This window comes from Ipomoea nil, unplaced genomic scaffold (assembly GCF_001879475.1).
Source record: "Ipomoea nil cultivar Tokyo-kokei standard unplaced genomic scaffold, Asagao_1.1 scaffold2823, whole genome shotgun sequence".
In the NCBI taxonomy this organism is placed as follows: Eukaryota; Viridiplantae; Streptophyta; class Magnoliopsida; order Solanales; family Convolvulaceae; genus Ipomoea; species Ipomoea nil.
The window spans coordinates 51,756-69,626 of record NW_017619251.1 but is presented as its reverse complement, the minus strand read 5'-3'; the positions used below and the strand labels follow the sequence as shown (position 1 = coordinate 69,626).

Here is a 17,871-nt window from a genome sequence, read left to right as displayed (position 1 = left end):
AATGTGATGAACTCTTCGAATGGGAATCTCAACAGTGGGATTTCTTCAGAGGAAGTGTTTGGGATCTTGAAGTCGTTTTGAGACCCGAATCAAGCCTTATCTCTGTTTAAGTCTGTTGCTTAGCTACCTAAGGTGGTTCACACTACAGAAACGTGTAATTACATGCTTGAGCTTTTGAGGGTTCATGGGAGGGTCAGTGATATGGCTATGGTGTTTGATGTGATGCAAAAACAGATCATTTATAGGAATTTGGACACGTATTTGACCATATTCAAATGTCTTCATATAAGAGGAGGGATTAGACTGGCTTCATTTGATGTTGAGAGGATGAGAAAAACAGGTTTTGTGTTGAATGCATATTCCTACAATTGGTTGATACACTTATGGCTCGTTTGGTTCGCGGAATATGCCTGGAATGGAATGACATCCTCGATAATAGGCCTATTCCTTTGTTTGGTAAAAACATCTATTATGTTCTTGGGAATGACAAGGGATTCCCAGAATCCCCTGGTATTAGGCTATTCATGAGTGAAGGCTTTAGAAGTTTATAGAAGAGCAGTTTCAGATGGCATTAAGCTGAGCCTTAAGTCTTACTCCGCATTAATGGTTGCATGTGGTAAAAGAAGGGATACTGCCATGGTCCTGAGTTTGTTAAAAGAGATGGATAGTTTGGGGTTGAAGCCTAATATTTACACCTTTACCATCTGCATTAAAGCCCTCTGGAGAGCTGGAAAAGTTGATGATGCTTATGCTATATTGAAGCGAATGGATAATGAGGGTTCCACACCTGATGTTGTTACTTGTACAGTTCTAATTGATGCTCTTTGTATTGCTGGAAAACTTGATACTGCGAAAGAAGTTTTCATTAAGATGAAATCTAATAGTCAGAAACATGATTGAGTCGCATATATCACTGGCATTGATCCTGATTTAGTTTCATACAATCTTATGATCAACGGCCTTGGGAGGTCAGGAAAATTCAAGGAAGCCTTATGTCTTCTCGATGAGATGCGAAGCAAAGGAGTTCATTACTCCTAACCTTTATACATATAATTCTTTGATTTTCAATCTTGGAATAATTGGAAGGATGGAGGAGGCAGACAAAATGTATGAAGAGCTTCAACATCTATGAAAAAATGATAGTTGGTGGCTGTAGTCCTAACAGTGGGACTTTTGCTCAACTACCAAATTAATGAGGGAATTCCAGATTCTTTATATGCAACTCATGAGAGTGAACTTGTGAAGTCGGAATGCAACGAGTAAGGGCCAATTCCAACACCATGTGGCTAGGGGATTGTGGGGTGGAGGCACAGGTAAAGGGGCCAAGTCCAGCACCCTGGCTCTTGAAAATGTGTGGCGGTTTATAAGGAAATAAAGTTGCGCATTCGCTACTAGCTATAGCTTTTGTCGTAGTTGTAAGCGCTTGATCCTAACACTTGTTTTCCTCAATAATTGCTATTTCTTCTAATGGTAATATTACCTCATCTTCAACTTCAAAGTTTTGTTCTTATATTCATCTGGTTCTATTCTGCAGAGTCAGCTTGTGTAACTACATTGATTATAGGTGTGGCCGTGTGGCTTATTCAATTTGGAGTCTTCATATAGGTGTTTAACTATTGTTCATAAATGCCAGCCTTGCTTCATAATGTTAAGTTGCAATGTGGCTCTTTCAACATTGTTGTCATACAGATTGTGATATTTGATATTTGGTAATATTATGTTAAGAGTTTATGTGTATTATTATGTTAAGAGTTCATGTATATTATGTTAAGAGTTTATGTGTATTACGCTAAGAGTTTTGTGTATTATGTATTATGTTAAATTATGTGTGTTATGTTAGGAGTATATGTGTATTCTACTATATAATTATGTACATACGAAATAAGTAATTTTTTAGAACACGTAATGCATTGTGCGCCCTGGTGCATCATATAACGATTGGAGGATCGGAAGAATCTGAAAGAACCTACCTGGGCTGGGTTGGGTTGGGTTGTGTTGGATCGAAATCCATTCCCTTAAGGGTGCAACTTTGGCGAGGAAACAACAGGGTTTTGGCATCATCAACAACAGCCTCCATAGCTGCTTTCTAATTGAAAAAAAAAAAAAAAAAAAAAAAAAAAAAAAAAACCAAGTGACATTCACACATGACATATATCAATAAACAAAAGTAAAATCTGTCAGAGTCTACTGCATGCTGAATCTGCACCTAAAAGATTAGCTAAACTTGAGTCTGTTTTATTTGGTTGAACTGAGTATTTTGTTGGCATTGAAGGTAAAACGTTCAATCGCTGTCACTTACAATTTGCATTACACATTGTTCAATGAAATGTGTCTTCACTTCGGCTGCTAAATAAAACAAACAAACAAAAAGAAAACTATTCAACCATTTGGGCCAGCTCTTACGAGGCTACATTGCACGCAGGTACACTGCTGGAAATCTCACTATTTCCGCACAACAATTGGACTTTTAACCATGTGAATTCCATCGCTCCATTTATACCAACCATAGTCAAACCCCCCACTCTTCTTAACACTTTCAGCCTTAATGGTTATAAAGAAACTCTGCTTTTCTCCAACTTGTGTAAAATTCAATACTGGGGGAGAAACTCGGACCGAGTATCCAGTTGGGGCTTTAACCTCCACAGAGTAGGTAGCAATGGTTGAGCCCACATTTGTGACAGTTCTTTTCACCACCATTGACGACCCTTTGAGCTCAGCTATTGCCAGTGATGGATAGTTGAGGTCACTTGGAGATGGAGCTTCCATGGGACAACTGAAAGTTGATGGGTCTAGTGAAGTGCCTGCAATGGCGCAAACGAAGAGAAGATAGTCTGTGTATGTTGAATCATATACAAGCCCGGGATCGGCTGCTTTTGATGGCTGAATATGGCCTGCCCCGTAATGGAAGGGGCCTGCAACTTCTCCATTTGCATCCTTTATTGCTTCTCCTTTCACATTTTCAGTTGTAGCTGATATATATATATGGTAAAAAGGAAGCATCATATCTAATGTTTAGCAAAATCTCTTAAAACAATGAGGTAAGTAATGAACTTTTTTGGGGTGAGGGAATTGAAAGCAGAGGGTGTGCACATTGATCAATCATTATGGTCCACACAGCTTTATGGACCATTCTATCAAATATGTATATTCAGTACACAAATAATATACACTTGGTATATTAAAAATGTGCATTGTATTCAGGAAAAATACATTATTTGAGTACTAAATGTATATTATTTTGTATAATGTACATTCAATATACAAATAATGTAATTTTAGTATACTAAAAATGTACTTTTTGTTATGGTTCACATAACACTGTATGGACCATGGTCAATAATAAATTGCCGCACACAACAAACCTGGCCTCGTGCAGGGTTGGTTTTCGACCCGTGCATAATACCAATCATTATTGTGTGGACTATTGTCCATACAAGTTGTGTGGATCATATTTTGTATACTATAAAATAATGTACATTCAGTACAAAAATAATGTACATTCAACACAAAAATAATGTACATTGTATTCAGAGGATGTACATTATTTTTGTACTAAGTGTACATTATATTGTATAATGTACATTCGATACAAAAATAATGTACATTTAGTATATTAAAAATGTACTTTTTTTGTTGTGGTCCACATAACATTGTGTGGACCATGGTCCATACAATAATTTGCCGCATAATACCTAACAGCACATGGCCTCAATTTTAGAGGGCCAATATCTATTTTTGACCTAGCTGCTAAAGAAATTTAAAAAAAAAAAAATCCCAATTAAGTCCACATTCTTTCAGACCGCTTTCTATTTTGCCTAAAACTTATCCGTTTTTTCTCAAATCACGTACCACCATTGAAGAGAGCAAGATTCTTTCTTCCTCCATTAATTTTAAAACTTTTAATTTCTCCAAATGTCTTTGATTACCAAAGTTGCAATTCAATTTTCACTTCTCTCTCCTATTTAATTGAGCATGATTATGGCAAAATCGTCCAAAATCTTTGACATAAAATTCAATTTTCCTTCTCAATCATATCTTCAATTTTTATGTATCAAACGGCTAAATTAGTGCCTCATTTATTTACAAGAACTAGGCAACAAAAATTCAAAAGACAGCCCTGACCTTGTGGCTTTAGCGGGCAAAAGACCAACAAATATACTTAGATAGGTTGGCCATATATAGTTAACCAGCTTAAACCAAAAAGGTTAATAGACTGCCCTGATGAGAGTCGAACATGTAAGTAATGAACTTTTATTGCCACGGCATGTGGCTTTAAGAAGCGCAATAGGATATATACCAGTGGTCATAAGAGCAGATTTGATTGCAGCACCGCTCCAATCAGGATGTATGGCTTTAAGAAGCGCAACCACAGCAGAAACATGAGGGCATGACATGGATGTTCCTGATATTATGTTATACTTAACACTTCGATGATCTTGAGTTATTCCTAAAGGCGAGGATGCCTCACTCCATGCTGCTAATATATTAAGCCCCGGAGCTGTAATATCAGGCTGCAAATTAAAACGGATTTTAGAAGTGGGTATAATTTGGTAGATGAATCTCAGCTCTAATTACAAGCAGTGTTGTAAAAATTGGAGGAGGCTGTCGTCTATGCCTAGGCACCCCTAAGCTAATGTTTGATTTCAGTCATAGACGGTTTTTAGTTGGCTGGCCGACTAGGCGCCGAGTTGGGCGCCTAATTCCGCCCAACTCGGCCAAGTAGTATTTTTTAATTTGCCTGATCGGTTGCTCTTCTTCTATATTCCTCCAACCATGTACGTACAGTTGTACACAACTAACCATCTAACATATGTAATTGATTAGTTTGTGGGATTTTATATAATATATAGTCTTACAACTCACAGCTCTGAGTGGGAAAAGTGAAGACAATATACTCAAATTACTCAACCGCCTAAGAGGCACCTAGGCGCCGCCTAAGCGTTTTAGGTGCTAAGCGCCCCCGGACGTCCGACTAGCGCCTAGCGCCTAGCGCCTTCTGCAACATTGATTACAAGTCATAGATGTTGAAACAACTATTATAGCAGACATGTAAGGGAACAATAATTGACATGTTATTACATACCTTGAGAATATTAGGCTCCACGGAACTTGGACCTAATGAGGTAAAAGAAGCCATGGCTGGTGATGGTTTAGCACCAAAAATTGTTTGTCCAGGAATGAGCGTGGCCACTGGATTGCTATTAGTCTTAATGTATTTAAGAATGGCATCTGTCCCGGAAGGATAAAATATGGTTGTTGCTGGAATCAGAAAACTTGTAACTTGTACCTCACTTTCAACATACCCTAGTATGGCTGCTGCACCCCCTGCTCTTTCCACTTCTAAGGACGAGATCAAACCTCCCAATAGGCAAAACACTACTTTACCTTTCACCTTCTCCGGTGAAAGTGTGTTGGGTTGGCAATACCTGTACGTAAGAATATAATATTTGATTCAAACACATAATAACATCTACCAGATCGATTCCAATCAAACAACCTACAATTGTTATACCATGAACCAGAATTTCTATTGTATTGTAAACCCTGATCCAAAAAGTATTTATCAGTTAACACATTATGTGCATTCAATTTGTTTACTTGTACATAAATTATTAACTTCAGGTACATGTTATGTACATGTAAACAAATTAAATGCACATAACATGGTAATTAAAGATACATAAATTGTTAACTGTATGTACATAATATGTTAACTGAAAACACGTAAGATGTTGATTAACATGTTATGTATCTGTAGTAAACATATTATTATGTACCTGCAGTTAACCGTTTATGTCTATAGTTATCATTTTATGTGGCTGTAATTAACATGTGATGTACTTTAATTTTAATTTGTTTACAAGTACAGACATGATTAACTGCAAGTTAACTGTAGACACAAAATTTTTGGACCAGAATTCACAATACAAGATAGACCTTGATCCATGGTATAATTTGCCATCAACCTAATATAAATAAAACAGGAATTGAAAAAAATCGAATGGAACCCTGAAAAGTTGGTCGTTCCAGGGAGCTCTACATCTCCTGCATAGACAAGCGGAAGTGTCACTCTTTCCTTAATTACGCTTATGCTTTCTCCCTGCATGCAGTTGTTTTACATTACTATGTCTTAGACGGTGTTAAAAAGGAAAAAAATAATAATAATAAGCTGAGGAAAATTAAAAGGAAAAAAAGTTTATATTTTTCTAACAAATTAATTTCACTTTTTATCCCATGACTTTTAAAGTCCTATTATTTTTGGTGCACAACTTTAAAGTTTTTCAATTTTGGTGCCTAACTTAGTTTTTTTAAAAATCAATTTTGGTCATTCCATCCAAATTGGTCAGGTGCGAAATGTTATCAAATTTTATATTTTTAGGGTAAAATTTTCAACCCAAAGAAAGATCTTCATATCTAAACAATACAAATAGTTTTTCATTAAAAAAAAAAACAAGTATCAGTGTGGTTGTTTGATATATGAAAATAATGGAGAAGACATGGAGAGACTAGACATGAAAATCTTTCCTTGAATTGACGAGTTACCCCTAAAAATATAAAATTTAGTAATATTTCACTGCCAATTCGGATGGAAGGACAAAAACTAATAAGAGACTAAATTAGGCACCAAAACTAAAAACAAAAAGTTGTGAATCAAAAGTGATAATCAAAAGTGAAATTAATTCTTTTCTGACCTTAACTAGGATGTTATTTCCCAAAACAACAGGAGCGGAAAACACTCGATCAATGCTACTTGCTCCAACGGTGACGATCCAAGGAGCGATATTTCCCACAGTGTAATATTGCCCATCATTGCCCGCACTTCCCACTACTGCAATGTTCATCTTCATGGCGTGTAATGCTCCGAGCGCGATGGCATTCTCCAAGAAGTACGTATCTGCGGGTAATGAACCAATGGATATGCTAATCACCTGAACCCCATCGGCAATGGCATAATCAAATGCAGCCAATATGTCATCGTCTTGGCAGGTGCTTTTCTTTATGATGCCATGGATAGGTAACTGCCAACACACTTTGTATATGGCCAGGTGTGTTAGTGGTGCGCCGCCGATGGCAACACCGCTCGCGAACCCACCCAGTGCAGATGCGCTGCCAACTCTCCGACCACCGACGGTGGATGCTGTGTGGGTTCCATGACCGTTTACATCTCTAGCTGAACGAATGTCTAATGTGGAGTTCAAAGGACCATACATTGCCTCGTAACCTCCTAAATGATATCGTGCTCCGATTATTTTTCTGTACAAATACAACAGATGCTAATTAAACACGCAGTAAGCCAAGGTGTACATGAATGCGCACACTCTAATATTTCAGTAACATAATGCACACAATTTATCATAGAATAATTTATGTGCATGTTGGTTTTCATATTCTCACTTAAGGGGTGATTCTAATTTAATTAATGGGGACAGACCTTCTCGTGCATACCTACATCATGCAACATGAGTTATGCATTATATCGTGTTCAAAAATGCATTAGAGTGAAATGCACATATGCACCACACATTGGGACGTGCGGGCATACACCATTAAATATGCACTAATGCACCACAGCTATTCATAAATACACCAGGGTAAAATGCACCACACCCTAATGCATTCCAAGAAAGTAGTTCTCATATGATTAGGAATATATATATATATATATATATATATATATATATATATATATATATATATATATATATATATATATATATATATATATATATATATATATATAGAGAGAGAGAGAGAGAGAGAGAGAGAGAGAGAGAGAGAGAGAGAGAGAGAGAGAGAGAGAGGAGTGATCACATGTGGCCATGTTGTTAGGTGTGGTCATATGGTCAATTATAGACCATTAGATTAGATAGATCTAATGAATCATAATAATCAAGATTTTTTCCAGTATTTTCGCGCACATTCTACTACCCAGCGAACTGTAAGGGTAAACTTGTCATAAAACACCGGAATAGGGAAAATCACATTGTTCTGTGTTTTATTACACTATTGGTGCATGTTGTCAACACTATTGGTGTATTCTGAAACCCGACCGCTATAAATGGCCACTGTAATTACCATAACACGGGAATACACCATTGGTGTGTTTCACTGTGGTGTTTTTATTACACTATTGGTGTATGTTGTCAACACTGTTGGTGTACCCTGGAACCCGCCCGCTATAAATGGTCACTGTAATTACCATAATACCCCCACTTACTAAAACGCGCGAAAATTCTCAGAATTACCACTGCCTTTAGATTAAACTGATTCAACGACACAGATACGACCACACGACCACACCTAATGACATGACCACATATGAGTGTTTTTCTATATATATATATATATATATAAAAATATATATATATATATATATATATATATATATATATATATATATATATATATATATATATATATATATATATATATATATAAGAGCGCTCATATGTGGTCATGTCATTAGGTGTGATCGTATCAGTGTCGTTGAATCAGTTTAATTTAACGGCAGTGGTAATTTTGAGGATTTTCGCGCGTTTTGGTAAGTGGGGGTGTTATGGTAATTACAATGGCCATTTATAGCGGGCGGGTTCCAGAATACACCAACAGTATTGACAACATACACCAATAGTGTAATAAAACACACCACAGTGAAACAAACCAATGGTGTATTCTCGTGTTATGGTAATTACAGTGGCCATTTATAGCGGCCGGGTTCCAGAATACACCAACAGTGTTGACAACATACACCAATAGTGTAACAAAACACACAACAATGTGATTTTTCCTATTCCGGTGTTTTATGACGAGTTTATCCTTGTAGTTCAATGGGTAGGAGAATGTGCGCGAAAATACTGAAAAAATCTTGATTAATATGATTCATTGGATCTATCTAATCTAATGGCCTATAATTGACCTGACCACACCTAACAACATGGCCACATGTGATCACTCCTCTCTCTCTCACTCTCTCTCTCTCTCTCTCTCTCTCTCTCTATATATATATATATATATATATATATATATATATATATATATATATATATATATATATTCACCTATTGCAGTGCGATGTAGTGAATTGAAGTCCTTCTTGGCATGTCCCTTTCCATGACTTGGGAACAGGCTCCATCCCTTCATCATTGAAACTTTGACTCTGGCCATATGCCTACACGCAGATCAAATGATGAAGTTATATTTACGTACATAGCAGGAATAATAGATTAGATATATAATTAAGCAATGTTGGCCAGATGCGTATACGTGCAACGTGCTTCGCAAGTCGCATCTTCAACAACAACTCACATTAAGTATACACTCACGTACATTAGTTACAAGACTCACGCACCTTAAGTACAAAACTCACGCACATTAAGTATTACACACTCACGCACATTAAACACAAACCTCACGCACCTTAAGTACAAAACTCACGCACATTAAGTATTACACACTCACGCACATTAAACATAAACCACACGCACATTAAGTATTACACACTCACGCACATTAAACACAAACGTCACTCACCTTAAACACAATACTCACGCACATTAAGTACAAAACTCGCGCACATTAATCAGCCGCACAACCGCACGGGAAACCTTCACCCGCACGGGAACTTAAACCTATATATATATATATATATATATATATATATATATATATATATATATATATATATATATATATATATATATATATATATATATATTAGTTTCTGTGAGGTCAGATCATCCCGTGCGGTCAGTGCGGCATACACCATTAGGTATGCATAAATGCACCATACAGTGTTCGAAAATACACCAGAATAAAATGCCAAAAAATGCACCACACAAAACAAAAATACACCACACATATAGTGTATTTACGAACACTGTGTGGTGCATTTATGCATACCTAACAGTGCACTGACCGCACGGGAAGACCTGACCTTATATATATATATATATATATATATATATATATATATATATATATATATATATATATATATATATATATATATATATATATATATATATATATATATATATATATATATATATATTGAGGCGGGTTCAGGTGCGGCAGTGTCTTACGGTGCGGTTATTTCTTACGGTGCGGCAACACCAATAGTTCACCAAATATGCACCATCAACGTTAGGAAATACACCACACAAAATAGAGTAAACAGAGCCCTGCATCACCAAACACACACCATTAGGTGTGAGTAAAAACACCATACACTGTTCGGAAATACACCATTGGGGGTGGTGAGTTATATGGTGTGTTTTTTTGAGTCTGTGGTGTATTTTGTGATGTTTTATTACATTTCATTGGGGTGTGTTTTTATTACACTGTTGGTGCATATTGTTAACACTGTTGGTGTATTCTGGAATTTGACCGCACCGCCGCACCGTAAGATCCCGCCGCATATGAGCGCTCTTCTATATATATATATATATATATATATATATATATATATATATACAGGGGTGATCACATGTGGTCATGTTGTTAAGTATGGTCATATGGTCAATTATAGGCCATTAGATTAGATAGATCCAATGAATCATATTAATCAAGATTTTTCCAGTATTTTCGCGCACATTCTCCTACCCAGTGAACTGCAAGGGTAAACTCGTCATAAAACACCGGAATAAGGAAAATCACATTGTTGTGTGTTTTATTACACTATTGGTGCATGTTGTCAACACTGTTGGTGTATTCTGGAACCCGACCGCTATAAATGGCCATTGTAATTACTATAACATGGGAATACACCATTGGTGTGTTTCACTGTGGTGTGTTTTATTACACTATTGGTGTATGTTGTCAACACTGTTGGTGTATTCTGGAACCCGTCCGCTATAAAATGACCACTGTAATTACCATAACACCCCCACTTACCAAAACGCGCGAAAATTCTCAGAATTACCACTGCCGTTAGATTAAACTGATTCAACGACACAGATACGACCACAAGACCACACCTAATGACATGACCACATATGAGCGTTTTTCTATATATATATATATATATATATATATATATATATATATATATATATATATATATATATATATATATATATATATATATATATATAGATGTGTATTCAAATGAGGACAAGTATATTATAGAGGACTGTGAGGACAGATGTAGTGTGTGCCATTAGCCGGTATGTTGTGTGCATGGCCGAATGTAGTCATGTGACGCAGTTTGTATGTCGCGTGCTAGATTTGTTAATTTATAGAGTATGGGTTCGAAACCTGATGTTTACGTTTATTCTTGTGTGCCACTATGTATTAAGTTGTGTGTCAGGTATTAATTTGTTGTGTGCCCATTATTTGTCCTCACAGTCCTCTATATATTGTTGTCCTCATTTGAACTCAACCCTATATATATATATATATATATATATATATATATATATATAATGAGGCAAAAGGGTATCTTGGAATATTTGGATTTTATTTTAACTTCAAAAAAAATACTTACAAAATTAAATGTGTGGAGGGTAGGAATAAAAATTATATTTTAACTTGAAAGAGCAATGCCGTCATTCTTGTAAAACAATGGAATTATTAATGAAAAACAAAAATTTGTAAGACCTCGAACATATTTTTTGAAACACTATATAGAGATTAGAGAGTAATATTTCAAATTAATTGCTAATTTAGAAATTTTATTATTTTTTAAGCTGAATCGATAAATTGTTTATAACTTTTTTTTGAATGCTACTAACTCTATTACAATGTAGTATCTGTTCATATACTTTCTCAACCTACTGAAACACAAAGAGCTAACAACGCCTCCACGCCTCCACTGAGGCTCAAACGCACAATCTTCCAAATGGAAGTCCAACCCGGATACCATTGGACCACATAGTCCTGATATAAATTGTTTATAACTTAAAATAGGTTATATGTTTTAAATTAAGTTCTCATCATTTTAGAATAATACTATATATATATATATATATATATATATATATATATATATATATATATATATATACTCTTATTTTTTATTTCATAACTTTTTACTACCTAATGACATAAAATGCTCCAATTGATGTAGAAAAGGAAATTGAGCCTAACATTTTTATAGTATTCATAAGAAGTGGCAAATTATTCTGTGACAAGGTCCATATAGCAGTGTGGATTATGAACATAAGGTACATTTTTAATATACTAAAAATATATTATGTGTAGTGAATGTACATTATTTGATAGTATATAAAACAATATATTTTCAATACTCAAATAATGTACTTTACGTACATAAATAATGTAGTTTTAGTATATTAAAAAGGTATTTTTTATTTTGGTTCACACAGCTGTATGGACATGGTCGATGTAATAATGTTTGATATCTAAAAAATAATAAGTCTCAATCATAGTTATATCCTTGATTTTTTGTCCATTTTTTTGTATGCTAATAAAGATATACATTTTTTATTAAATGTTGTACACTTCAATTATAATGGACAAAATTGTCCATACTACATTCTTGTTAGACAAAAGTACCCTTACACCGTTATAACACCGTTACTATTTAATTCTAACCTTCATAACTCCATCATTTTTACTATACACCTATATCTATCATATCTTTTTCGTATTTTAATTATCATTTTATTAAAATTATTATGTAATTACTTTAATTGTTGATTATATTTTAATTAAATTTTTATGCATGGTAAATCATGTGTGTGTGTGTGTGTGTGTATATATATATATATATATATATATATATATATATATATATATATATATATATATATATATATATGCACCAATATATGTGGCTACTAGCTTAGTATTATACATATTTTATTTATTTATTGTAAAAACAAAGTATAAATTATATCAAAATTGTTTACATTATTATTAAACAAAATATAAAAAAAAAATTGGCTATAATTTTCAAATACGATGGTTAAAATTTACTACTTTAAGAAATTGTGAAATATAATTTGAACTATAATTTTTAATTATTTGCATTTATCAAGTTTTTTAAGTCGGGCATAAATTTTTGCGCATCGCGCGTAAAAATGCTAGTAAGAATATATGTGGGAAAAATTTCACTCGCTAAGAATATATATGTATCTTTTTTTCATTTCTTTTTTCTCTATCAACTCTGGCAAATTATATCGTGCACCGCGGTGCATAATCGATTATGTATCGCGCATCAAAATGACGTTGTTTTGTTTAATGAAAAGAAACGGCATTTGGTTCCCGCCGTTCCGCACCCTTCCGCAGAAAGTAACTCTGGTATTTAGTTTCATTTTGTATACACTACAGTTTCGGTTCAACACAACTATAGTTTCATTTTGATATAACTACAATTTCATTTGATATTTATAGACTCAAATATGTGAAAATGTTATTTAATTTTATTTTATATAACTATAGTTTTATTAAAACACAAGTACATGATCATTTTGATATAATTACAGCTTCATTGTACAATATACATTTAAATATGTGAAATGTTATTCAGTTTCATTTTATATACACTGCAGTTTCATTTCACCACAACTCTAGTATCATTTTGATATAACTGCAGTTTCATTTGATAATATAAAAATAATACGAGAAGCAATGTCGGTTTAGATATACTGTAGTGTCAGTTGGTAATTAACATATAGAAAATATACACTCCGTTAAAACTAACGGCGCGCCGTTTCTTTACTTAAAGAAATGACGCCATTTTGACCGCGATGCACATGCACCGCGGTCCATGATATAAGGACTGATCAACTCCATATTTGGCCCATGAATGCCTATCATTTTCCAATTATTTTATTCTTTAGCAACTCTCTATGTCCTACTTGGCACATGCATGAATGCCCTTCTTCTAACGTAGAGTGTTTCCGTATACACTAAAATTTGTCACTTCCACCAACCTTCTACCTTGATGTCAACATATGTGTTGAAGTATGGTTTCTTTCGCCTTTTTTTTTTTTTTTTTTTTTTTTTTTTGTCTTTTTTTTTTTTCTTTTGTTTATAGATGATGAAAAAAAAAAATCACAATCAGTGTCTAAGTGTATGCCCTAAATAAATCTACTAATTTTAAGTGTATGTCCTAAATAAATTTACTAATTTAAGTGTAGTAAATTACAAATCACACAAGAAAGATAATGTGCACTAAGAAATTATAAATTAAACCTCATGCAATGGCTTTGATCACACTTCTGATACTAGAAGGTAATATTCCATTTACTTAATTATTAGAAAAAATTATTTGAAATAACTTTTTTTACTTTTTCAAAAGTCATGTCACACCAAACTTATTATGACAAAATATTCTCTTTTCATCATATTGTACACCTCAATGTGTAGCAATAATAATTGGGCAATAATCTTTTATATATATATATATATATATATATATATATATATATATATATAATATATATATATATATACAGGGACGGAGCCAAAGGGGGCAGGGGGGTCAGCTACCCCCCTCACCCCACCCCCACTCCCACCCCCACCCCATATATAATTTTTGTATGTATGTATATATGTATATATAGTATAGGTTTTAGTATTAGTATAAAAAAACTAGTAAATGTCAACAAGTAAGGAGTTAGATTAGTTGGTAAGGCATGTGTTTGTTAATAGGAAAGGTCTTGGGTTCAAATTCTTGTATTAACATAGTTTTACATATTTTTGAGTCCTTCTCCTATGACTTCAACACAGTCACTTTTTAAATATTTATAATGTGTTTTCTATTCAAATTATTTTATTTAATTAATTATGTTTCATATTTTGTTATGAATATTTTTATAAAGTTTCGATGTGTTTTATTTTTCGCACATATCCAACAATATTTACAACTATATTTCTTAAGTAATGGTTATAAAAAAATTCTTAGGTAATTTATTTATTTATTTTAAATGATCTCTTTTGTTTTAATGTTTCGCTTTTACTGGAAAAAATTTCTGAATCCGTCCTACTTCTTCGCCCCCCCTAAATCCAATTTCTGGCTCCGTCCCTATATATATATATATATATATATATATATATATATATATATATATATATATATATATATATATATATATATATATATATATAATTCGTTCGTAAATTGACGGACAATAAATGAGTAAGCCTGAGAATTGAAAATGAAAGGAATTTGGTCATGATGATTTACCGGTGTCCAGCATTCCTATAATGACGTTTTTTCCACCGCCGGCTTTGCGCAGAAACTCCTCGCCGGAAATTGGATTTCCATTTCCTTCATACATATTTATGAAATCCCAGGATCTTGTTGTATGGAGCTCCGATGACTTGCTGGGGAACACTGAGATCACACCATCCATTTCTATATATGAACACAAACAACTTATTAATTAAACATGGAAAATACTTTAGTCCTGTTTAGTAACATAGTTAGCTTATCAGTCAATTTTTGACTTGTTTGATCACTATTAGCTATTTGACTTTGTTAAACAGCCAATATTAATATTTGGTTAATCAGCTTTTTGTAAAAATTCATTGCTCCAAAATGCTAAAATTCAAAAAGCTGCATTTTCGATAAGCTTTTTGAGAAAATAAATTATACTCTAAAAGGTCATTTTGCATGTAATCAGCTTTCAGCTAATAGCTAATATACCGCACATCTTTCCACAATCGGCTAATGTTATCAACTAGTCAAACTCACTAACAACTATTTGCCAAACACGTACCCCTTTGTGCTCATGTCGGAGGCAGAGAAGTATATATTTGTATTGTTTGGTAAAATAGTTAGTCTATCAATCAATTTTGGCTTATTGACCACTATTAACTGTTTGACTTGGTTAAACAATCAATATAAGTGTTTGATTAATTAACTTTTTGTAACAACTTATTGCTTCAAAATGCTAAAATTCAAAAAACTGTTCAAAGTAGCTTTTATGATCACATTTTTTAGAAAGTTATTTTGTATGTAATCAGCTATCAGCTAACAACTAATTTACCAAACACTTTTCTACAATCAGCTAATGCTATCAACTAGTTTAACCCACCAACCGAATCAGCTAACAGTCATTTACCAAACACCCCCATTATGCATTAATTAAGTAAATAAAAGTAAGTTACCCGCTAGGGTGGTTGCTTCTTCTGAGGTGAGTAAAGCCGAGAAGCCATTGATGACATTCTTGTAGCTGTGCACCAGGGAAGCTGAAGCTTCTTCTTTGGAGCGCTTTACATGATGAATATATGTGCGATGTTGGCCTTCAATCTCTTGCGCGCTTTTGTCTCCACTGTGTTCTCCAAGGTACACCACATAAACCTGTGGTTTAGCATTGAAGGCTGAGATGTGAAGAAAGAAAAGAAACAGAAATGTAGTAAGAATTTTCTTCATCTTAGAGAGGATGGATATACTCTCCAGTTTGCTGTTACGATTTATATAGATTTAGCAAGGTGAGAGTACTTGCGGGATGCCTATAATTTGTTCCATTTACTGACATCATCTCTACCACAACAAGTTGATGATGTAATTAATTATTGCTTACTGTAAGTGATGGTCCCGTTAACTAGCTTGGAACAAGTCAATACAATAGACTTTAAAACTTTTTAATAAAATCTTAAATGTTTTTTGAAGGTTTGGACTAAGGGCATCTATATTAGTTGGTTTTTGGCTAGTTTTTGCAAGTTTTAATGTCATAAGAGCATCTACATCAAAGGAGAATTTGGGAAGCATGCACAACTTCTAAGAAATATAGAGCTTACATGGAGGAGAGAGGTGTAGGTGAGAGAAAATTTGGTTGCTCCCGAAAGGGTTGGGATAATTTAGAATTTGTGGGACCCACCACAATTTATACTAATGGTGACAGTAACGCGTGGCTGTCACCATTGTGCGCCCACGGGCGCGTGCAGTGCACGCTCAGGCGCGCCTAACAATCATATAAAGTATTATTATTATTATTTTTTTTAAATTCAATTTTTTTTCTTTTTTTCTCTTCCGTCCCATCTTCTCTTTCCTAATCACTTTTACATTCTCCCCTAATATCCCCAACTGATCGATATGGATGCTCTAAGGAGGAGAGAGATGACCAAGGTCTTCCTATAAGACCTTGATTTTTTGTGGGACTCGCTGGAGAGAGAAAAAGCAATGACAGTAGTTTGAGGATGCGTTTTTCACACTATCTGCGCTCAGCCACGCGCCCGCTGACGCGTTAAAAGGTAGTTTTGGCTTTCAGTATCATTTTCCATTATATTATATAATTTGTGATTTTGGCTAAGGTAAGGATTCAGTAGAAGCCTTCAGACCATTCTATTAAGGAAAATACTTGGTGTACTCCCATTTTGTACTCTATACTTTTACTCTCTCTCACATGTTCTTAGTGTAGACATTTTCTGTAGATCCATATGATAAAAATGACCAATCCTAATTTGTCACCTCAAGAAGTATAAACAAGGGAGTAAAATTTGGGAGTACATATAGTAGAACTCCTCTTCTATTAATCTCACAATCGCTTTCCCAATTGCACCTAATCAACTCTTCTATAAACATTTAGTAAGGTTTTGTATCTATCAAATTTTATATTTACGATAAATTTTTTTTTTTTAAAGGTGAGGTTGACTGCACAAACGCAAGCGTACATGGACTTGAAAGGTATATTCATAGAAAGTTTAGCTTTCCAGTTTCCACGAACTTTACTGGAATTTTCATTAATCAAATTCTAAGTATTATGTTTTTTGAGCAAATATCAATTTTGGTCCCACGAGTATTAACAAAATGACAGTTTTGGTCTACATATTTAATTCTTATCAATTTTCATCCACGATTATTGTTTTAGTACCAATTTTCATGCACGACTATTATTTTAGTACCAAAATTCATCACGTCCGTTACCCTTCCATTTAAGTTATGCCAAAATCTAAAAA

General features: G+C 34.0%; 1 pseudogene; it reads right to left on the bottom strand.

Moving 5' to 3' along the window:
- Positions 1-2,423: 2,423 nt before the first annotated feature.
- Positions 2,424-16,400, bottom strand: LOC109158570 (annotated as a pseudogene).
- Positions 16,401-17,871: the final 1,471 nt, after the last annotated feature.